The sequence below is a fragment of the Anser cygnoides genome, chromosome 2, assembly GCF_040182565.1.
Source record: "Anser cygnoides isolate HZ-2024a breed goose chromosome 2, Taihu_goose_T2T_genome, whole genome shotgun sequence".
Lineage (NCBI taxonomy): Eukaryota > Metazoa > Chordata > Aves > Anseriformes > Anatidae > Anser > Anser cygnoides.
In genome coordinates this window covers 84092839-84117875 of record NC_089874.1, presented here as the reverse complement: position 1 = coordinate 84117875, position 25037 = coordinate 84092839, and the positions used below count along the sequence as shown (strand labels likewise).

General features: G+C 40.5%; 1 long non-coding RNA gene across 1 annotated transcript in view; it reads right to left on the bottom strand.

The window, feature by feature from the left end:
• Positions 1-305: 305 nt before the first annotated feature.
• LOC106043839 (uncharacterized) overlaps positions 306-25037 on the bottom strand; it is a 101956-nt gene continuing 77224 nt past the window's right edge. The window contains exon 6 of the long non-coding RNA XR_010829509.1: positions 306-823. This is a non-coding gene — a long non-coding RNA (uncharacterized lncRNA). The remainder of the gene's footprint in view (positions 824-25037) is intronic.

Below are 25037 nucleotides of genomic sequence, written 5' to 3'. Positions count from 1 at the left end.
CCACTGTTTTTAGCTAACAGTTTAAAAACTTGGATATTTTCCATAAGGTAAAGTCTTGTCTAAATAGGTTTCTTTGTGCACCTACAAGAGTAACCAAGTTAAAGGTAGTGGTTTCCAAGCCTACAGTTTGTGATTAATTAATCTCAGGATTCAGTGGACCTCAGCTTCCCAGTGCTTCCTGTTTCTCCATATGATATGCACAGTGCCAGTACACAGGTGCAGTGTGGCACTACGCAACCTAACAGTACCATCCTTACAACATCTACTTAGCAAGAATTGTTTTCTCAAGCCCTCTCAGAGAGTGTTCTTCACTCAAGGCAGATAAGATAGGAGTTTAGATTAACAGCAGTGCTGGCAGAACAGTTATTCCAAGGGCAACTGTACAGAGTATCAAAGATCTCTTGATTATTCCTAAGCCTTCTGGATAAGCATCAAAAGTGATTAACACTTCTCAAGAAATCTCTTCATAGAATCAGGACCCCATAGATATAACCTAACATGCATTAAACAAAATAGGATAGAGCTTTTGAAGTATCTCTGCATTATTTTTATCTGGAGTTGCCACAAGCAGTCACGTAAGTATTTTTCATTCTTGCTGCAGTTCTTGTGAGTGTTGGCTGTGGATTTTGCCTCACACTCCAGCACCACTGCTGCTGTATCATGTCATTGGCTCTTTCTTGCTTTGCTCAGTCAGAGTCCAGTAGGATGCCACCATCTGTCAGAGCCCACGAGGAGGCACAGGGATTAAGAGTGGATTCTCGTGAGAAAGACAGCAATGTGAACAGGAAGTGGCCCACCAGGAATTCTTTCTTGGGACGGGCTCCTGTGGAAAAGAACAAACCTTTATTGTCACTATTGCAGCTTTAACTTTATATCTTTGTGCTCATCCTTTGATTCATTCTCTCTCCCCCCACTCTATTCCCATCCTTCGGGTGGGAAACAGGATATCTTGTGAAATTCTTTCCTTCCTGTGTGGGTCCACATGACATCTTTAATTAGCAACTCTCTGCAATGGAAGTGAAGAAATAAAAAAGCACAACTGTCCTGCTGAGGAGCTCCCAATAAAATTGCTTTTTGAACAGGTATTTAAGGCACTTTCTGTTATTTGCTAAGATAGTTGAGGTTAATATTTAACAATATTACAAAAAAAAAAAAAAACACCCCACAAAAATTAAAACATACTTTCCTGCTGAATGGGTGTCCATGAAGAACTTTATAAACATCATCCCTCTTTGTGTCTCTTTGAAGAAGCAAGAGTGATGTGAGGGAGACCTCTGCCTTCTTCCCTGGGCAGCTCCAGCCAGCTGCCAACTGCCATTGCACCTAGGCTGAGTGGAAATGCTTATTTCATTAATTTTACGCTGGGAGCTGGTCAGAGCTAGGTAGCCTTCTGTGGACAACCCCTGTGGCTGCAAGACCTTTTCTGAGGGTGGGATTTGATGTTACAGAGGAACACACAAGAGCGCTGGTTTGGAATGAGATAAAAACATGGACAAGACTGGCAAGCTCAGAGGATCTGGCCCTGATCCTTCGCCGCTTTGTCACTGTATAATGGTAACTATAAAATGCTATTAAGACTTATCTGTTTAGTATCTTTGTCAGCAACATGCACACTGGGATTGAGTGCCCTCTCAGCAAGTTTTCTGATGACACCAAGCTGTGTGGTGCAGGGATGCCATCCAGAGGGACCTGGACAGGCTTGAGAAGTGGGCCTGTGCAAACCTCATGTGGTTCAACAAGGCCAACTGCAAGGTCCTGCACCTGGGTTGGGGCAATCCCAAGCACAAATACAGGCTGGGCAGAGAATGGATTGAGAGCAGGTCTTAGAAGGACCTGGGGGTGTTGGTTGATGAGAAGCTCAGCGTGAGCTGGCAAGGTGCACTTGCAGCCCAGAAAGCCAACTGTATCCTGGGCTGCATCAAGAGAAACATGGCCAGCAGGGTGAGGGAGGTGATTCTGCCTCTCTGATCTGCTCTCATAAGACCCCACCTGAAGACCTTTCAGCTCTGGGGTCCCCAGCACAAGAAGGACATGGACCTGTTAGGGTGAGCCGACAGGAGGACAATGAAGACCATCAAAGGGCTGGAGCACAGACTGAAGGGAGGCTGAGGGAGTTGGGGTTGTTCAGTCTGGAAAAGAGAAGGCTCCATGGAGACTAAAGTCTCTAGAGGCCTTCCAGTACATAAACGGGATCTGCAGTAAAGCTGGGGAGGGACTCTTTGTCAGGGAGTGTAGTGATAGGACAAGGGGAAATGGCCTTAAACTAAAAGAGGGTAGATTTAGACTAGATATAAGGAAGAAATTCTTCACTCAGCGGGTGGTGAGGCCCTGGCACAGGCTGCCCAGAGAAGCTGTGGATGCCCCATCCCTGGAGGTGTTCAAGGCCAGGCTGGATGGCGCTTTGAGCAGAATTGGTCTGGTGGGAGGTGTCCCTGCCTGTGGCGGGGGGTGGAACCAGGTGATCCTTAAAGGTCCCTTCTAACCCAAAACATTCTGTGATTCTGTAATTATCTGATAAGGTTATCCTTAAATACCAGCAGTCCAAGTAACTGCCTCGACTTATGGATCTCTTATAGGATTGGCCTGTTCCTCACTTCAAGACTCACTGAGCTGAAATTTCATTTTCTAAAGGTCTCCAGGCTGCTAGTAGGGCTGCACAGCCCCAGGGGACATTAAGATGATCATGTTTTCTGATTTTCTTTTTTTTTTTTTTTCCTTTGGTTTGATTCTCTGATGTTTACCGGCATCTGGTAAAAATTATTTACACCACTACAGAGCAGCCTGCACTCACTTTGTGAAAACAAACAGTAACCACACAAGAAGCCAGAGTGGGGAAAAAAACAGGCTCTGTGTGCCAATATGACATTCCTTCAGCACCAAAAGTGCGAGGGTGTGAACCAGGAGAACTGCAGAGTGAAGTACGGGGTTGTGCTCTTGGCAATGTGTTTGTCACACCCCAAATGTGCCTGAAGGTGCAAACCAATGGAGGATCTCACCAGACAGTAGAACACATCTGAGAAGAGTCTCGCAGAAAAAAATATTCGAGACATTTTCATGCTGTGTTTATGCACCAGAGCTCTCAGCTGATCTCCTTTATTGTCCCATTGATGTGTTTGTCCACAGCTACTTCATAGCATAAAGTAACTGGAGTCAATTCCTCTTGATTTTCATACAGATCTAATCATGGAACAAGAATGTGCTTGGTCATATTCGTACTGGAACTGCATGTACAAAGTAAAGTTTGCACACCCCGATCAATTGGCTTGCAGCAGAAAATAGGAACTGGTATTGGTAATGGCTGAACCCATAACTCTGAGCAAAGATTACTAGTGTTTGAATATTACTAATGGTATTAAACGTCTTTATCATATCTTGTAAAGTGTTATCAATCAAACTACAGGTGTTAAGCAGGTAAAGGCTGTAGCTTGAGGCAATAGATAAGAACTTTTCCCTTGGATCTTAAGCACTGTTGCCTACCAGAGCTTTCCTTAGAGAAAGTGTCAGAGTATCAAAGGAAAAAAAAAATTTTTTTAGGGCTTGGGGCAGAAGAGGGAGGGGATTTTGTAGATAGTTTTAGGGCAAGCATTATAAACCTCTCAGAATGACTTTCAATGCCAATCTCCTTCCCAATCACAACCAGATGTTGCTTATATTTACAAAAGAATCTGTCTTTTTTTTTTTTTTTTTAAACAAGAACTTTCTGGTGTTAATAACAAGTATGTCTTGTGAACTTGTGAAATATATGGAAAGACAGTCAAGAATATGTGAGCCATGGGAGCTTGTCATACACCAAAGGCACCCAGAATAAAATGTGCAGCAACATTACACTGAGACATCTTAGCTGAAATGGGACCTAACACACATCACTTGGTTTGCTCTGGTCCTCTGCATAACACAACACAGCAAGTGTTATGAATATTTAATACACAGAAGGTAAAGAAATCAATTGCAATGCTATAACTGAAAGCCACTATAAAATTCTACTATTACTGCTGTGCTGTAAATTACATATGTTATTGATTCCTCTAGCCTCTTTTATAAGTAAGGTGACTTGGTGGGTTGGGGCCTCAGCCTTTAATCTGCTTTCAGATCCTGCTTGACTTTCAGAGTGAAAATTAATCTGATGGCCTTACCCTAAGCTTCCATTTAGGTATGTTATTAAGCCACCAGCCTGCTCAGGGCTCCTGTGAAAGTGGGCTCTGCAGAACAGTACTGATGTACCTCCACAGAGTGGCACAATGAAACTCTCAGAGCTGGGCCCACTTTCTCTGTTAAAATATGTGTGTTTCTTTCTGCAAGACCAGAAACAGCTGCACACATACCAAGGAAAAAGATCATACCAATGCCCAGCTGTAGTTTGAACCACAAGTTTGAATTTTTGAGAGATGAAAATTTGTAATTCATAGTAAACATTATTGTTATTGTTTTTATTGTTAACCACAATTTTTTCTTAAGTAGCTTTCTTTATACATTCTCCTTACTCCAAGGAGGAGAAGAAATTACCAAAAGGAAAGATTGGCTTAAGAGGCGTAAGTCTTAAGCAGCCTAAAAACAGGTGGAAAAGTAAAAGACCTTTTCACTTCCATAGCCACTCAAAGGCTTCAACTCACTTTTAAGATGGACACAAGTTTTGATAGTTGCTTTACTGGCTGGGAAGAAGGGCAGAGATGTATGAAGGGACCTTGCTTAAGGCTGGTACCAGGAAGCAAAGACCAGAAAATTGGCTACACATCTCCAGTTCTCAGTCCTTGCTACCAAACCTAAATTCTGAAACCATGGAAAATGCAAGTCAAAACCAGTTGTGAAATTTGCTCTGCTAGAAAAAGGCTCTGCAAAATTTTCTACTTATAAACTGATATCAGAACTACCTACCTCCTAAAATAAATCATTACAGATGAAACAAATTAAACTTCCTCATACACAGGTGCATCTTTAAATGAGTTGATTTTGTCAACATTTCAGCTGGCATCTGACCATCCTGTTGGTTCAGTTAAGATATTTTTAATATCTTTTATCACAGTGAAACTCTCCTGTAGCCTCTCAGCTATCATGAAGAGTCACACACTATGTATATATGAATAGAGTTATGCTATTGGATTTCTAAGGCAATGACCCTGTAAAGGTGAGAACTGCTTTGTGCCCAAACTGGTGGTGGGTCAAAATTCATACCCTTACGCTGAGCCTTTTAGATGCTGGAGACAACAGCCTTGGAATTGTGAGCTCAGGTTATAGCTACCTCTGTGGTCCAGATATGGATGAGCTAGCTGTCTAGATGCCTAGCCACAGCATTAAGAAATATGTAAGTTAATTTATCCCACTTACTACTGTAATCTAACAGTAGGAGATCAGCCCCTGATCAGCCCCAATCCCACTTACTAAGATTAACTAATTTGAGTAATTGAAGTGATCTTACTTAACATTTGCCTTAAATGATCTGGCAGTCTGATTCAGATAAGGTTTCAAACAGTCTCTGTGCTTTTGATCTCAAATTAGCTTCAAAATTAACACAGGCTTGGCTCAGATGCAGTCCAAAATCCCTTAAGTATATCCTGCACTGTAACCACGTTCAAGCCCTCTTCCTGATTCCACCAGCTTAACTAAATCTCATCTCAACCTCATACATCTCTATTGCAAAGAGGTGCTAGGGATGGTCTAAACTGTAGGATAATGCTGGAGAGCTGAGGGGAGCAGCAACACAGCACTTTCAGAAACTCCTGTGGCTAAAAAGTACAGGAAGGGAGGAAGGAGGGAGATCTCTCTGCCTCTTTCTTTCAAGTACTGTGATTTGATGGAATCTTTCTTATCTCTCTGATATATAAAAAACTGCCTGTGAGCAATAAGATCAAGAGCCAACATATCCTTTCAGCACAATTGACACTAAATTAATTTATATAAGACATGGTTAAAAAAAATATTTCTACAAGTGAAGCTCAAAGCGAGTCAGTGCCTTTAAGGAGTTTTCCTTCTACCTTATGTTGACTTCACAGCACTGGTTCAGAGAGAAGAGCTGCTAACATTAGAAGGCACGCTACACATGACATACCATTTCTTTTATCATAAAAAGCCTTCTTTAGCTGTAAGTATTTGCTTTTAACAACTATTCCTTTGTGCTTTCATTTACTAGGTCCAGTAAAGTTACTTCAGAACAACTCTAAAGACAGTATTTTCAACAGTGACTTAGAACCCTAACTACCAGGTGTGGAGCGCTTAGCTCACTGGTTTTCTAAATAGTGTGCCCCCTAAGTATGCAGACAGATGCCTGGCAGGATATTTCAAGTTACTTCTGCAACTCTTACAAAAAAAAAAAAACACCTTTCTCAGGCACCTTATTTACAACCTGATGTAACAGTATACCTTTGAAAATTGCTTTCTAAAGATACTTTGGCTCACATTTCTCTGCTCATGCTTAGGTGTTTCAGTGTTAATTCCCAGTTTTAAAAGCAAGGGAGCTAAGCTCAGGCTTTTAAAAGTACATAGGTGCAAATAGCTGTAGAAGTTCACCCAGGCACCTGAGGCCTATTGAAAGTAGCACCTATAATTTGCAGCTCTCTCTTTATCATTTGCCCTTTGCTTCTGTTGAAAGCAAAGATTCAAAAATCTGGTCCTATGTAGTGAAGTAACTTCAGAACGTGAGACTGAGGTGCTTAATTCCCTTAGAAATGCTCTACTTCGTTAACCTCAGGTCTACAGGAGTGTTTGTATATTACCTAAAACCACAAAGCCTGATTTTGATTAGGCCGTGTGTACCACTACTAGGTTATTATTCTAAGATAGCATCATGGAAAAACTTCAGTTATAACTTAATTAATTTAAACACTGTCATTACTTTTGAATGGAAGCATTTTATCCAAGCAAAGGATCACCCCAAATGGCTATATTTATACTGCAGAATACACAGGGCTCTAGGGTTCAGCTAAGGTCTGCAGTCAAAGTTATTGTATTAACACTTGGGTTACACTGCTGCCTACAGTTCCATATTTAAAGTTAGGGTGTAATGCTAGCTTGTGTTTAAACAAGGCTCCCATCCCAAACCTTATAAAATAAGCAAGATAAGAAAGGTATGGGAGAAGGTGCCTAGGTGAATCCATTTCAACTTTCATGGTTATGTTTGTAATTGTATGTATCTCTTCGACTACCCTGAAGCCACTACAGAAGGGGCTGTTTTCTCAGTGGAACTGCATGTGGATAAGCAAGTTAAAAGGAAGAAAAGGATGAAGGTTGGGCCTGTGGTAGGGGTACTATGGAAGAAAGCACAGAAATACTACAAATGATAGCCCTCCACACAAAAGGCAGGTATCTGTTGAACCTTGCTAAGGTGTTTGTAGCAACCTGTGACTTCCACTTGTGGAAAAGTGCAAATTTTCTAAAGCAAACACACATTTTGTAATTCTCACTTATGTAGGTTGTGCACAGAATATATGAACTTTCTTTTCCTAATTTGTGGTCTACAGATCCCTTACAAACAGCCCAAAGACATCAAGGGCTTCTCATGTTGCAGCTCACTATATTAAGAAAAAAACAGCATGGCACATGCCACACATATCAGCCAAATAAAAACATAATTCTTGGGAATGCTGGGATAGAGAGGGGGTAGTTTTCCTCTTCAGTTCATATTCACAGGTTTGGGTTTTTTTGGTAACTGCCTCTAATTGCCACAAACATATTTTGGATTTTAAAATATTTTCCGAGTACTGGAAGAGATTTCAGCTTAGTGTCTGTAGAGGAGACAGGCACTTCTATAGGCACTGCTTCTCCTCCTTACACGAATGATTTTGACAATCCAGGATACCGATGGCTTCAGCTAAACCTAATGGCAGCTAAAATGCTGTTCCTTGGTATGCGACAGGCCAATCTTTTTTTTTCTTTTTTTTTCTTTTTTTTTTTTTTTTTTTTTTTTTTTTTTTTTTTAAAGGAGACCCCCTTATTTGAACTATTAGCAGACTGCCATCACATAAGATCATATAAATTAATAGAAATGTTAGCATTTAGTTTTCAACATCCTCTGCACCCTGGAGGCTGGATAAGGTATTAGTCATCTCTAATTAACGTCGTCTAATGCTAGGCAGTTTCCAATGACTGCCACTATACAATTGCTTATGTAATGATTGGTCAATTTGTTGCAATATATCATCAGGATTACTGAATTATTGGTCATAATTACAATTGCAGAGTCAATAGCAGTGTCACAGCAAGGGTAAGTAAACACTACAAAATTATGAGGGATGGGAATACTTTTCTAACAGCTATAGCATGTTAGTGGCACAGAGACCACCCACAGCAACAGCTAAGCATGATGATAAATTCCTACTTTGAGAAGGTGGAAATGGGTATTTTCTCCTTAATGAACTGCAGTCAACTTGGTGACATCCCCTTAAAGCACCTTGCAGGTTTCCACCCACCAGCTGTGGAGCACATGTGTTGCTTGGTTTAAACTAGTTAAAAACTATCCACCTTGCCAGATTTGATATTAGAGACACCATTGTGAAACCATTCACACTTCAATCACCCCAGTTCCTGGTTTCAGAATTGGTCCGATCAGGAGCCCACCTTCCACGGCCTGTCAGAAGGATGCAGATGCTTCATTCTCCAAAGCCCAGATCCTCAAACAGTGTCTAGACATTTGATTTCAGGTATTGTTGACAGGTTGTGTGACATCTTGGAGAATTCACACCTCGCATATTCCTGAGAACAGCACCACATGGTCCTCTATGGAAGAAGAGTTTGATAGAAGTGACTACTGCTCTTCATTATACTTTTCAAAGAACAGAGTATTTGCTCATAATACTAATGGGGAAAAAAAAGTCTCTATATCAAGTTTAGTACTTTCGAGGAATCAAAACAAAAACTGTTTCAGATAAGATATTTCAGGTTTCACTCTAAGTTCAAGGTGTATTGGGAAATGGCCAGAGAGTTCAGTGAGTGGAAACATGACCAGCAAAGTCCAGCATATACTGCAAGAACCAAAGTCTAATCAGGGGAGTTGCCGAGATTTTTATATTATCTAGCTAATGCCCAACCACAGCCTCACAGGTTGAAAATGTGACTTCATCTCTTTAAACCAAGAAACAAATCATTAAAATTCAGTCAGCACAACTAAAGTTACACTCATTTAACAAAACAGTAGATAAATATATATATATATATATCCACATCAGAGACATTTATAGAAACTGCAGACTTGACTACCTATCTTCCTCCATTGGTTTCAAGTGAAACAGGCATGGAGGCTTTCTTTGACACAGCCAAACCCTGTTCAACCAGCTGTGGGTTTCAATCAAGTCACCCTTTTAGAGGAATTTGAAGTCAAACATTTCTAATTATTGTTATTATTATCATTTTAGAGCTGCCACAAAAGCCAAAAATCTGGGTAGGCCTCAGCAGTCGCGGTGCTGAAGCCAGCTGGGCCTGCTGCAGCAGCCACCCAGAGCCAACAAAGTCATGGGCCTGCACGCCTGCAGTCTGCTCCAACAGACCTTGCTCAGGCTGCCTTGGTGGGAAAGAAGTGTGCTCACAACTCAGCTAGAGTGAAAGTGACAGGTAATTTCTGAGGAACAAAACTGTAGCTGTAGCCCTGCACCCTTTTTTGGAAATCTGGCACAGACGTTTCTGGGAGAGGAGGTCTCGATCTGAGCTGGCTGGGTGACAGTGGAATAAGTTGATTTCAAAACTTTGTAGGTATTCCAGTTTTGTCTATGATCTTGAAATGAAAACAAAAGCTTTTCAGCTGGAAGGGTGTTGAAACATCTATTTCTGGGTTAGATGGATCAAGTTTTCAATCAGGCTTTCAGATCAGACGTGACCAGAGACCTCATCCTGGGGTAGTGAAAACTCCCCATTCATCAACACCAGCCTCTCTGCAAAATGTTTTGGCGGCCAAGCAGCAGCATATTTCAGTTAAAATATATTTCATCAAACATGTTCTGACCAATTCCAATCTTGAGATTGTGTCACCAGTTTGTGGAAAGATCAGTGTTAAAGAAACCTCATAAAAATAGAGGATTGGAAAAGAAGTAGAGGAGCTACCAGTCGGTCAGAAGACATTTTTCAGCAAAATTAAATATAGGTGCAGGCATATTCTGTTTCATCACATACTGTTCCTTCTAGGGGCCAGACAATGTCATTTCTCTATTTTGGAATAAGACTGTAAGACAAACATTTTATCTTCAGCTTGGGAAAAGAAAGTTACATTAATGTCCACCAAGACAAAAGCAGTGCAAAACAGAAAATATTAGAATTTAAATAGTTTCTTCTTCAGCTGTGTGCAAACTAATTTATTTTTTTTTTTTTTTTCCACAGGTTGTAATTGAATATCAGTGCCTTGATAGAAAAGTTCCTAGTAATCTGGAAAACACAAACCCATGTATACACACACACATATATAGTATGTAGGACCTATACATATATATGTTTGTGTGTACACACACACAGACACACCCCACATCTGGAGTTCCATTCCCACCTCCTTAATAACCACAGTTACAGTAATCAATTTCCCTAGAAGGAAGAGAACACGGCTAAGCTCAACAGTCTCTAATTACCACTATTTGTACAAGGTAATTTTACATTTCATTTGCACTAGAGTTGACAATCAAGTTAGAACTTTTCCCTCATAAGAATTTTTCCAGAAGAAAGAATGTTTGAAACGTTGAAAGATTGTCCCAAAGAAAGGTTCAGGGAATAAATGGGAGCTTGTTTATCTTTTTCAATACCTTTTCAAGTTGCAAAATAGGGAAAAAAAATAGGAATGTGTCTCCTCACACTATTGTGTTATCATGCTACAATGAGGTCCATATTGAATTCTTTCTCATAAAAGAAAAAATGAAAAAAAGAAAAATCAGAGAAAGCATAGTGTTTAAAAGCCAATCTCCTAATCAGCGGAAACATTACTATTTTCCATTTTAAGAATCTTACCACCTTCTTAGAGGAAGGTGAATTGAAATGTGATGCACATTTTCCACTGAATTTGAAACAATATTTTTAAAACACCTTTCTTTCCATGAGATTTCATAATTTGTTCTTTTATTTATTTTGAAACAAATTTCAGCCTATTCTACTTTGCATTTTGGATTCTCTCAAAACTGAAATTCAAAACTTCAAAGCAAGCCATCTCCACAGCCATTACTTTTGCATGATTTTGATCAAAGCCATGGAAATTCCTGGTTCCACCCCGGAATAATGAACCAGTCCAGGTTTCATTTGAAATCCAGCTCTGAGGAGCTGACTTACCTATCTGGTTTGCAAGAATCCTGCTGTCTTCACCTGACCTGAGAGCATCTCCTCAGAACAAAGCTCTCCTCCAGCTGGAGGATGTCCACGCAACACAGTCCCCATCCCCACTATGAAGGGGGGCACCAATGTTTTGCTGTCAGCCTCTAGTTTACCAATCTTCTCCAAGTTCAGAAAGCTCCTTCTTTCCGTGTCTTGAAGATCAAGGATTTTTAGCAATTCACTCACTAGCTGTGTTTGCCTGAAGAGACCCTCCCACTGCTCTTTTATCCTCTGAAGGCAGGCCAATTTTCAGCTACAGCCTGATGGTTGCCTGGGTTAACCTCTGCCTTGTTTCATGAGGCTTAGAAGGCCCGATACACCATTCAAATAGCGTGTCTGATCACACTCCCCTGGCAAATAAGCAGAAAATTAGAATTAGCTTCTTTAGGAAAGTGCCAGCATGAAGCTGCTGTCATCTTCCGGGGGGAATGCCCAGCAGGCAGGCATGCAGGTAACCCTTCTTTTATATTTAGATTGCAATGGGGACACAGAAAAGACAGCTCTGCAAGAACACTGTAACAACACTATTTCAATGTATCTACGAGGCAAGGCCACGGCGTTGTGTTTACTCCTACAGGGACTTTGAGATGAGCATCCTGATAGCACTTTTTAGCCCTTAGATACTGTGTGTATGACACTAGGATGGCTGTTCAAGATGAAGGCCACCCCTAACTTGCTCCACATACTTCATATTCAGGTATTCTAGATTTGAATCTCCATTTTTCAGTTCAAGGCCTTTTGTCCTGTAGGTCATCCTATTATCTGTAAGATTTTTTCCATCACACTGGTAGCCTTTTCCTCTCTTCTCGTTAACAGTGACTGCATGCTGAAGCCCTATCTAATGGCACAGGCAACAAGACATGATTTACTTCAACTTATTTTTCACTGTCCATACTTTAGTAAGGGGGGTGGGAGGTATCTGTAAGCAGGTCCAGGTTCAAATGCAAACATCACTGCAAAGGAAATGTCAGGTCTCGTGGCTGGTTTAGACTGCAGTCAACATTTAAATTATCCCTGGTGGGAGTGGTATCAATGCAGAGCAGCCCTCCAGGCACCTCTAGCTGACTCTGGGGATCTAATCCATCCTCTAGACATCCAGAATTCCTGGGGCACTTTAACCTTCCTAAACCTGGACGTTGCCAAAATGAGTGGAATTTTAAAAATACATTTTTACTTCAATGTTTGAAGTGTTTTCTTTCTTTTTCTTTCCTTTTATTGTTATATATATATATATATTTTTTTTTTAATTTGAAAAACTATGGAGCTCAGTATTCATCGTGAAATTCCATCTCCTTAGGACTCCATTCTCTCCTGTGCATTTCACTGATTTCCCCCAAAGCCTAAACATACATTTAACCATCTCCTGCTAAGGTCAATGGGATTTACTCGAATCCCCGTTCCCCGTGAAACACAGAGAAACCCAGCTCCCCTGTGCTTATAGCATCTAAGCTTCTCAGATTCATTCCACAGCGTGGCCTGGGAGAGAAATTGTTTCAAGGTGTGCACAGCAACTGCTGGTGTCAGTGAAGTAAAACCACCAAGGAGCTGTTGCCAAGGGAAGGAAAAATAAATAAATAAATAAATAAATAAATAAATAAATAAATAAATAAATCCCTGGAGCAAAAAGGAACACACAGGAGGAGAAAAGGGAGCAGAGCTGGAGGTGCAGGGTGCCCCCCGGATGCAGCCCTCCTTTCAAAATCACAGAGCTCACCACAGGCACAGGGTTTGGCTGAGCTTCTGTACCTGCCTGCATGTATCTGTCTGACCTCACAAAGGTCTTTTAAAAACAGCAGCTCTTACATTACTTCCTGGCATTTAATTACCCAATGGTGTGTCAAACGAGGGCATCCAAAACTGCTCAGTTTAGAAATGAGGGTGCCTGTGCAGAAGCACCAGAAAATGCCTCCCTGAAGACACCTGTGTAGCTGGGAGAAGGAGGGGAAAGAGGCAAAGGTGTGTCACTTATTCACGATTTGAAACACACCGAAATGTTTTCTCACCCACATTGATTTGTTGATATCCATTTATGGTGCAAGAAAATGGATTTACAGACCTGGAGGCAACAGTGTTAAAATTTATACAACCACTCCATGGAGCCAAATCTCCTTGGAATGCACTGCAAAAGATTCAAAAAGAAGGTAAGCCAGGCACAGGAAGGGAAGCATGAGACTGAGGGCAAAAGCTAAGGGAAAGACCTGCCACCTGATAGTCCTTCCCTTGATCCCGAGTCTTAAATTTTCTATTGTACATGCTGCCTGCCCAGAACAGTTTTCTCAGATTGATGCAGCAAGTATACAAGTATACGGCTCTCATGAAGCAACATGATACATTGACATGAGTCAAGTCAGAATCCAACTGTTAGAGCTTTAAAAAATAAAGCAATAAAATGGCTAGATAAGCAATCCTACTTTTTTTCACTTGCTTTGGGGTCATGTACATATGAAACTTTCTCTTCTGTTACATCTTTCATGGTTTCCAACCGAGGCTTCCTCCGCACAACCTCAGTGATAAAACAGTTTTGTCCTTGCTAACGACACCACCAGTTTCTATCACAGGTTTGAGTGGGTGCCTAAAACAGGTGCTTTGTCTCTTAATTCATCTTTTTTTCCCACCATGCTTTGAAAACACATTACACTTTCTGAAGTCTGGGACTGACTATCAGAATGGGATATTCCTTAACAGAAGCTTTTATAATTCCTTTCAGTATACAGCAGACAATAAACGACAATCCCTTATCCATTTTATTTCACAGATTTTTTCAAACTATTTTAATGGAGGTTTTACCCCAGAAAAACAGTTGAATCCAAACCTCAATTTTATACAACAAAGCTCACCAAAAGACAGAACAAATGTCATTAAGGCAGCGGTTGGTTTACACACTAAGCGTATTTTCCAACTAAGTTCTATTTGATCTAATAATGCAATGCTTTGTTTCAAAGCAAGTTCTACTACTACTACTCAAAAAACGTTCCCCAATGTCACAGTGAGAACATATTTCTCAAATATTAATTCACAGCATTTATTTTGAGGACATGTTTATAGAGGCTGTAAGGAAGTTCAGATAAAGTTGATGCATTGTGGCAGTATGTGAAATGAATTGTTTTAATTGGGAAGAAGTTTAAGATAATCTCTCAGATCTGTTTCCTTTACTGGTTAAAACCCTTTTGGTCGTGTCTGTGAAAGTAATGTTGGCCACTTTTGTTTATTTCTCTTTAATTGAAAGTTTTTAACCCTGATAGGAAAGCTGAAAATAAAGATGCTAGTTCGAGGGGCATCATGCTCCCCCAGTGCGTGTCCTTGTGTCCAGTTGCAGATATCTTAGTATGTAAGTGAAGAGATGATTTTTGCCTTTTTCCCTGAGTTTCTGTTCCAGTTGTCGTAACTACCATCTGCAGAAAGTAGCTTGGCTTTGCTGTGTGCCAATTCTAGGTAGGCTAGGGAGCTGCACAAAAAGGGGATGTAAATGCAGCTAGCTGTAAAATTTGTAAAGTTGGTAGAAACAGGACAGACTGACAAGCAAAGGGGAAATCCTCAGAGGTGTCTTACTGTAGCACAGAAAACTGGACATGAAGAAGTTATACAACTCAAATGCAATACTACCTTCTTGAACCGTAGTAAAACAATTAGGATTTTGCTGGTGAAGTCCGAGTGGAGGTCTGAAATCCAGAGGCTCTTCTCAACAATTCCAGTGATCCTGTGGCCTTGCTCAGATAAGAAAATATTTCTCGTTCCTGGCAGATTGCCAAAGTTATCTTTCTCCTCTGTTATTGTATTTTTTTTTCATTTTTTTTTCTTTTTTTTAATTATTATTATGTTTTTTTCCCCACCAACAAAGAGGGCTAAACATACAGATACTTAAGGAATTTCTCATATATTTGAAGAAGAAAAGAAGGGGGCTAAACAGACAATACTAAGTCACTACTGTTCCTTTCTCCAACAAACTAGAAACCAGGGACTTTTTCCAGCAGTCTCGGGTATGTTTGTCTAGATCTCACATCTCTCTAGTCCAGGGCAGAGATCCAAGGTCCTTGTGTCCCATGCAAGTTTTCTGTGAACCAGGACTGAGGACTCTGAGCAGAAGCCTGACCAATGCAGCCTCACTGCATCTGGGGTCCAAGCAGTGTTTCACTTTGCTGGGTAGCTATACCAACAGGCCTGGAACTTGTCCAAGTATCTCTAGGTCAGCCTTGATGTGGACATGTCACCAATATGCCCTACCTTCAGCTCTACAGAAAGGCACTGGCAACAAGTACCCATCTGTCCTAGTGCTCAGCAGGTACACCAGGTCACCCTCTGGTTGGTGAGAGATCCTTTTGAGAGATCCTTGTGTTGTCCAAGGCCTTCCACATGGCGCTTAGACAACATATGGGCCAGTGACAAAACACCTGCCTTTCCTCAGAGACTGTTTCCCATCTCAGACATAGGAAAATATTATTTGTTCAGCTACAGGTAAACAAATCTGACCCAATGGCTTTCTGCTAGTTTTTCTGTGCCTGGCACCCTTTGCCAGAACCAGCCACAATCAACACCCAATCAACCACAAAGCCTACAACTCATGATGTACTTGAGCATAACAAAAGCATTTCAACACTGGACTAGTTATGTCCATCAGGCTCTCAAGGAACCTTTGCAGATTTTAGCGGTCTCTTAAAGGTTTAGGGTAACACTTAACGAGCAAACAAACAAACAAAAAACAACAAAACACCCATGACTCCATTTCCCATTATCAGCAAGGAGACTTGCCTAAAACTTAGGATCAAACCACACTGACTGCAAGGGAACATGCTCATTTCTGCATTGCCTGGTAACCAGGTGATTTTTACTGAGGTGCTCAACATGCCTAACACTGGCCACTCACATATTAAAATGTTAGCTAGTAGCTTCTTTTTATACTGCCTCTGGAAATGTTGTACATTTGAAAATTTGGTGAGGGGTAGAACTGGCCTGCCCGATACATTTATGAATGTTGAAATGTAATTCATAGTTACTGCTGAGATTTAATCCAAATAATTTTTCTCAAGACCACAGTCATGTCCAGTTCTGCAATTGAATTAATTTTAATGTAAGTGAAAAATATCTTGGTATTAAGATATGACAGAGAACTAGATGTACTTCTTTGCCAAACAAAAGGACAGCTTAAGTCCCCAAATATGAGAATGACTTTTCTGAGTTGTTTTTTTTTTTTTTTTTTTTTTTTTTTTTCTCAGAAAGCACTATAGACAGAAAGTGGGGCAGGCAGATTTTCCATTCAAGTGGACAATTTTTGCAAAGGTTTAACTTCCTTGTTTAAATTACCTGAGCAGTAGGAGGGTGGAGCACCTTAATAATTTGCTTCTCTCTTTTATTACTGAATTAAATATTTAAAATATCTGAGGGTGTTGGGAGAGCGGTCGCTCTTATTGCATTCCTTTGCAGGCGGCATTGCTTTTGCAAGACACCTGTCTGCATGAAACTCTGTAAACGCTTCTTAACAGGTCCCCAGGTAGCAGAAAGAACACAGCTGCTAAAGAGCGTTAATGGCAGGACAGCTGCTTGGCTGACAGAATTGGAACTGGCACGATGCATGTGCTGGGACTGTAAACAGGAATGAATTTTCCTAAAAGCTTTATAAGTAAAAATGTTTATTTTTGGAATATTAGCAAAATAAAAGGAGTTACAATGTTCCTTTAATTTTAAGTCAAAACATAACGACATGCAGCTTTTAAGAAGGTTTATTTTATAGAAAAATCTTAAATTGAAACAAGGTGGCTTAGAAACAACTTCAGAAATACCAGGGATTTCTTCTATATGTATATATAAAACACACTTGGGCATTTTTTTGCCCTTAATGCATAGTAAAATTGGTCATGAAATCCTTCTTTCCATAAACCACACATCAGGTATTGGGGAACACTTTTCTGGCTGCCAAACCTGCCATTGATGGAAAATGCTTTGTGTGTGGTGCAAAGAGATATTACAAAGTGGGTGCAACAGGTTGTTGTTCACATGCTAAGATGGTGAAATAGAGGTCTTCTGTTTTAAGGACAGGCACTGAAAAAGACTCTTGATTCCTAGACTTCACTCAGCCACATCCTTCCCCTCTGAGCCAGAAGAACTCATTCAATGCCAAAAAAGTGCCCTATTTTGGTGGACACAACCTAGGCATGGACTCACCACTGCAATTATGAACCCAGCTGGACAGCCAGCGTCAGACTGGTTGCAAACAACTGACATCCTTGTGGAATCTCATGGACCTCTTGCTCAGATCAGTGTTGCCTTCTGGGCTTCAACTTTCACATGTGTAAGATGGAGATAGCACTATTTACAAAGTTTACATCGCCAGCTGCTGCAGTGATTTAGGAATGTTTAGAAAGTCTTAAGTCTCCTTTGAAGGAAGACAGAGCATAATTTGTGTTGGTAAAGAGCCCTATTTGCCTTGGAAAGTTCATTTCAGGACAGCAGAACTCAAACCCCTAGCAAGTGCTACGAGGGGAGTAGCAATGCAGCACTCTAGTCTTTACGATGTGAGCAGTACACACCTTGTCCTCTTGAAATCCTTCCTTGTTAGGATCAACAGAGACCTTTAAAAACCTGCAGAGACTTCATCATATTTCTTAAATTCACTCAAAGGCATTTTCCACCATCCCTACACTACACGGCCACGAAACTGTTGGTGTGCTGCATGAAGGGATGGAGACAGCGGATCTGTTACCTCTACATAGTTGTTTACAGCTTCTCATCTGGGGCTCAGTTTAGAGTTATTAATTGCCTTTTTCACAGCTGGCAGCAGAAGCCTCACATGTTGACTCAAAGCATGATGTGATAATTAGGCAGGGTGAGGAATCTTTATAGGTTTTGCTCTTTGGTAGTATTTTGCTTTTGATCTTCTCTGCTCTCCTTTCCAGGAGCATTATAGCATGCCAGCAGGAGCTGGGGGTGGGCCTTTCATCAACCTGGGGGGAAAACTTCCTCCCGTGCCCCACAGCAATCTGCTCTCAGTCCTAAACTTCCCATTTGGTTGACTGCTATGTGCTATCTGGAGCGCCTGTGAGGTGCCTGTAGTCAGAAGAGCACATATAGTGCACCTTCCACCAAAACACAGATCAAATCAACACATTAAAAGAGAAGCAGGAACAGAGTTCAGTAACAAAATGCACAGGCTTTTAATAATGTCTTCTCTACATTAACTTGGTTGAAACCTTGTATTTTGCTCTGCAGGTTAGGAAGGGTGAAGGCACATTGACCATAAAATATTCTGCAAAAACCAATGGACCTTTCTTGCTTGGGCTCCAAAGCTCCCCTTACTGCAAACTTGTAGAGACATTAAACTTATCCATTTTGCTGTTATTTATTGGATAATTACAAACAGAAGGTGTGGAAATAGTTATAAATATTAAGGAGTAAGTCCTAGAGCATTTATAGTTTTCTGAATGAATTGTTTCCCCAAATGTTCATTCTTGGGCTATTATCTCTTATCATTTCTTCCATATCTGGCCTATTTGTTGCACCCTATCCCTCTCCAGACTTGGGCTGACATGTAGCACAAAGGCAGCAGGCAGGTCTGAACTTCACAAATCGTCCCCCTGCCACTCTGCTAGGCTTTTAGAAACACAGCATAGTAAATAGAAGAAAAGTATCTGCCCTCAGAGGCCTAGCTGGTAAGAGTTTGGCAATATGCACAGAATAAATGAATGAGAGAAGAGTTTGTGTAGCTATTTGCTTTTTCTCCCCTGCAAGGGAAACAGAGATTGACGTTAATTAGGAAACAGCACACAGTACAATTACCTCTTACTCTGGGATGTGTGCTGAACTAAGTCCTAGAGCTGCTTTGAAAATGTCACTAGAAATCAGACATGGCTAAGATGCCTGTGAGACAGGTATGTAACTACAGACATGACAATGAAGTTGCTACCAAAGCATGTATACATTAAGAAATCAACAGCTGTATGATATGCTACACATAAAGAGTAGCTCTTTCCAAGATGATATCCTCACAATCTCATCTTGTCCTTCCAAACTGGTGAAAGTGCAAGTGTATCAGCCTGTTAGCAGGTTTAGCGTGTTGCCATGACTGTTTAAACTGTGGCAATGTAGAGAGGTATTGCACATCTTCTGGGCAAATGAACAGAAATTTCCATAGGAGACTTCATGCAGGTGCTCAGGAACTGAAGCGGGAACAGGAGCAGATATCTGGCTGTTACATCTTATCTGATGGCTAACATGTTGCTGCTCTTACCCCAGAGGTAGTTGAAAGGAGTAATCCCCTCTAGGGATATTAGACCTCCCTTTCACACACACAACAGGCTGAGCTGTGGCATTTTTTGCCCTCATACCTCTCTGCCTTCCCCTACTTCCAACTTCTATGCTGTGCTCCTGGCAGCAGCTGGCCAAGGCTGACATTAAGGAGCAAGTACACAAACCAGCAGCTCACAGGTTGCTGTTAAACAGCCATAGCAATGCACTACAGAGGTGGAAAAGGGCAAAGAAAAAGAAAAAACACCCTGTATTTTTTATTTTTATTTTTTTTTTTCTGGACTGGACCAAAGAAGTGGCCCAATTCTGAGAACCAAGGAAGGCAACACAGTCCTCTGCCACGTAAGCACTGGACTGTAACAAGTCAGTCCTTGTTCTTTCATGGCTTAAGCTTCAGCAGGAATTTTTAAAATCTGCATTCCTAAGGTTGCATCTTACAGAGCGTCTTCCACATAGACAGGAAGCAGTCATAGGAGTGAGACAAGCAATAAACTGGGCTAAATATGACCTACCTCTGCTCTATGATGACCACTTACATCATTAATTCCTGATTCATTCCTGATGAAGTTAAAGATACTATTCTAAAGTGTGCCTCAATCCTAACTGAAATACCATGCACAGCTTCATGGCTGACCATGGTGAGCGTTCTTTATGGCATCTCCAAATTAGTTCTACTCCACAAGTACCATCAGTCGTTGGACTGATTTTTGTGCCTTCAGCAGGTGGAGCTTAAACCATTCCTTTTGTTACTAAGGCTTTTGTCTTTATGCTTTGAGTTTTCCAGGAGGGGTCTGTTTGGGCTTCAGTCAGACTCATGTTATGAGCATCCAGATGGAACCAGACCTAGAAATAAAAGGCTCATCTCTTCCATGTCCAAATTTAAGTACCTAATGATCACTGAACTTTGAGTGCTACACATATGAAAGAGATAAGACAATATATTGGTGGGAAAATGGCACACCCAGAAGCTCCACTGGAGCTGAATCTCTTTGAGATTACACTAAACTGGAATGATACAGCAAGTTGTTTATTTTGAGTCTGAGATCCCAGATGTTAGGAAAAAATATAAACAGAGCATCTTCTTGTTTCTGACAACAGTGGGTTCTGAAGCTGTTGACAGGTTTTTACAGTCTTTAGTTAATCCAGACAGAAAGAAGAAAAAGTGAAATCCCATCACAAAAATTTGAAGCCTGCTATATTCCAAGGAAAAAATGAAATGTGATAGACGGCTGTTCTTTAACAGAGAATACAAACAGAAATAATAATAATAATATAATAATAATAATAATAAATCGGATATTTGCAAATGAACCTAGGCTGCAGAGCCTTGCAGTCTTTATGAAGGGAAAAATCTTATGCTGAGTGAAAGACACACATGCAACAGGGGCAAAGAGCTCCAGGGCAAAACACTGGAGGACAAACAGACCTTGACAAAATACTCAGGATCACACAAATGAAGAAGCCCACTGGATTTACCTGAGAAAATCCAAAGATGACAAAAGACTGGAGGCAATAAGGCAGTTTAATTTGGAACCCAGCAACAGATGACCCACGTAACTCATGGTATTATGACAGCTAACGCTTACCACAATAATGCCCAACGAGTCTGGACAGATACAACACTTTAAGTGACATTACTTCCTTAAAATGCATTTGGGTTGATTTCAAGACACAAAAATTACATCAGAACACACAAGGGCTTAAATTGCCTAGGTCTACAATAGGCATTAGGTTCAACAGAAGCAGCATTTTCTGACTATGGGAAAACCAGTGGAAGAATACGATTAGAGCCTCAGGGTAACTTGGGAAAAAGAAAAAACGTGCTATATCTAGACTGACAATAACAAGAAAAACTCCATGTAAAGGGAGAAAGCATCTATGGCAAAAAGGACAACACAGAAAAGGGTACTTCAGTTGAGACCCAACCCCAAAAGACAAAAAAGGAACACAAACATCCTCCAGAATAACAAACTATATATTGAGAAATTTGTGGCTCATTGATCTAGTGGAGCAGGAACAGTGTAAAAAGATGGAGCAATGGAAGAATTAAAGATGGCTCAGAACTCCCTATATATCAGAAAGCATAACATTTAAATCACCCAAGAAAGTTGCTTTTTTCAGTTTCTGAGAGCAAAATCCAGTCACAACTGACAACTTATGGCTTGAAACATCAAGAGCTCCAGCAGTGAGAGAAGACAGTTGTAATTCTTAGCTGTTGATAGAAAAAGGTTGAAATCTTTACTGACAGGAGTCTGTATTAGCTTGTTTAACTATCATCTCTTCACTGTTTGTGCCAAAAAGGACCTGGCAAACATTTTGAAAAAAGTGAATTAATATTTATTTTTTTTTCCCATCTACCGTATATATGATCTGCAAAACAAATTTAACTGAGGCTCATGCTGCAGGCATACACATTTCAGCCTTCAAGGAAAGTCTAGGATAGAACACTAAATTTGATAGAAGTCAATCTGATTTTAAAAGCCCTGTCCAAGCAGAATACAGAGCATAAAATCTTTTCATGCTGGAACAACTGCTTAGGATGTGACCCCACCGAGAGAGCATAACAATCTGTAGTTTGTTTTAGAGCTACTGGGTTGCTATTTCTCCACTGAGAGGAGGAAAAAAAAAAAAAAAAAAAAAGGAAAAAAAAAAAGGTCCTGAGAATAGTGCCTTAAAGCTTAAGCTACACAGAGACTCAAGGGCTGAGTTGGGACTCTGTAGCTCTTATCAGCATTAGGCACAGCCAGTTGGGATGCAGTAAAATGTAGTTCTTTCATGTATGCACTAGATGATCCCTGAATGCCATGCTGCTCCCTCTGAATCAGTGCTTTATTATTCAACTCCAGTGGCTTCCTACCAACTGAAGCAGTATTAAGCGTTGCACAGGACTTTATTAATAAACTTGTACATCCGCTTGAGTTTAACATATCCTAAGCTCGTACTTGCCATTGGAATCATAAATGAATCAAAACATTAGGATTATTGTTATTGCCTGGTCTGTACTTTCTGTCCTATACCCTGAAGGCCAAAGTCTTTTGATGCTTGTTCTGCTCAAGATCATACTACTGACCCAAAGCATGTCCTTGGGGAGTCCTTTTTGTATGCTTCAGGTTCAACATCTGTAAACCTGAGAAAATGCACTGAGCTCCAAAGAGAAACCATGTGAAACTCCTAATATCTGTCAAAAATCAGCAAAGAAATTGCTTTGAAATATCTTCAGGTATGAAGTCCATCAAATGCAAAAAGTGGCTGCCTACAATAAGTTTGGGATCAGGCCTTGGGGGAAAGCTCTATTATTACTGACTGAATAGTGAAAATAAAGTTTTTAAAACAGTTTTCTAATGTATCACTACGCTAAGACGCCACAATTTTGAAACCAAACTGTGGGACAAGAAAGCTGTTTCTTGCCCGGTTCTAGCCATTGTAATGGCAGACACCCACCTTCACAAGCACAAGAGTACCACTTCTGACTCTTAACCTGCTGTGGTCAGAGAGGATATGAGTATTCACCTTGGCAAACTGAAGAAGTGTGTTGAGCTCCTCTGGAATGGCACAGATAAGCTAGGGCTAAGTGCTTGTTCTCATAAAGTTAAAGAATCTGCTTGCAAGTTAAAGAAAAAAAGGAAAGCAGAAAATTCAGAAATCGTGAACCCATAGCTGCTTTCTGAATTGATTCCGTTTTTAAGAATTTGAATAGGACAAAGGAAGGAAAGTTACATACTGCTGTGGGTAACAAAGCAAGCAGGAAATATGGCTTAGCAGTCAAAAGAACACACACGATAAAGCTCACCCAAGCTCACAAACAAGAACAATATTTATCTCCTCTTCCCACCGCTATCAGAAAAATAGAGTCCCATATAAAGAGTGTCTCCATGAGCAAAGTGCTCAGATAGGAAGGGATCAGAAAAAGTAAGAAGGAAACAAAAATCTGAAGAAGTGGAGGCAGAAGAATGTGGTACCACAAATCAAAGAGAGAACAATGTGAACCTGAGATGAAAAAGAAAAGGAGATCTACTTTGTGATATCTAAATAGAGTGGGGTACAAGCCTCAAAATCAAAATGAATGTTTCAAACACCTACACTGAATTACCAGCTCAGCAGTTATAAAGACAGAGGTTAAGCTATACTCTTCATGTTTAAGTGCAATATATGTGTACCTAAAACATGGCAGTCTCTGAGCCCCAGTATTACCGAGAAGATGCTCTCTTGTGTTGCTGGAGATGCAACATGAGGGAGATGCATATAATGAAGGTGGAGATTTCAAACAGCCCCAAAGTTTAAAAATATCTAGGGGACAGGATCTGTTTTGGACCCAACTATAACAAGCAAAAATGAACCAAAGTTGCATTGAAGGAGTAATCAGCCTGAATCTATATCACAGATTGTTTGAAACCCACATTACTTTTTCAAGTAAGAAGTCTGCCTGTCCCATGCCTATTGTATCAGTTACTGTGCCTTTGTAATTAGGTTTCTGTCCCTTTCTTTATATATATATATTTATATATAATCCCTACACTTCCTGGCTTTAACTGGCTGAAGAAATGCTGAAATAGCATGAAAAAGTACTCCTTTCAAAATGTCTCCAATGCAGCCAAATGCTGTCCGTACCAGAAATCTTTCAAGAAAATTTGTTCTTATTTCCAGCTGGGCTATATCCAATTCCAAAAGTATTTGTTGATGGTGTGAGAGAAGTGTCTGGATATGGATAGTTATTTGAAATGAGCTTCTGAATTTTGGGTTCTGGATAAAACCAATACTAGAATGACCAGAGATATGTGGTAAGAAGCCACACTGAGGACAGTAAGACAAGGGGAGAGGTGAGTTGAGATAGCTCCCTCTCCTGAGGAAAGGCCTCCCAGTTTCCGTGGTCCTGCTGTTAGTGCTATTGCTGTTTCACAGGTGTTTCCCTGCACTTCCCAGACTTATTCTTCTGTCACCTCCATTATTCTCACTGCCAAAGGCAGCAGCTCATAACTACAGCCTCCCCTACCCACTTTCTAGACGTTTCATCCACACGCAACTTTCTCTTTTCTTCTTGTTTTGAAAAAAAAAAAAAAAAGAAGTCCATGAACACCTGCACAGACCTCCCCTATATCCCTCAAAATGTCTTGTAAAATTCTCCTCTGTCATGACACCTAAAAAAAAAAAAACTGAGAAGAGGCTGCTGGGGTACCAATACACTGCCTAAGCAATGCCAATGCACAACCTAAATACTGATCAGTGTAGCTGTAGTGTTTTCCCATGTTCCCTCATATCTTGGTAGGTACCTGTTTGGCAAGCCTTAAGGAGGCTGTCTTTTCACTCTGTTTATACAACAAGGAGTTTCTTATCTGTGGCTAGGACTCCTTGATCCTATCATCACACAAATAACAACAGGTAATGATTCAAAAGAAGTGCCAAGCAAAACATACAGTTGAGTTGTTTGAATTACTTTCACAATGTTGGAAAAAAAAAAATCATTATTTGATAGTAACAGAAGTGACTGAATCATGTGTTGGTTTTTGTTGTTGTTGTTGTTGTTTTCTTTTCTTAAG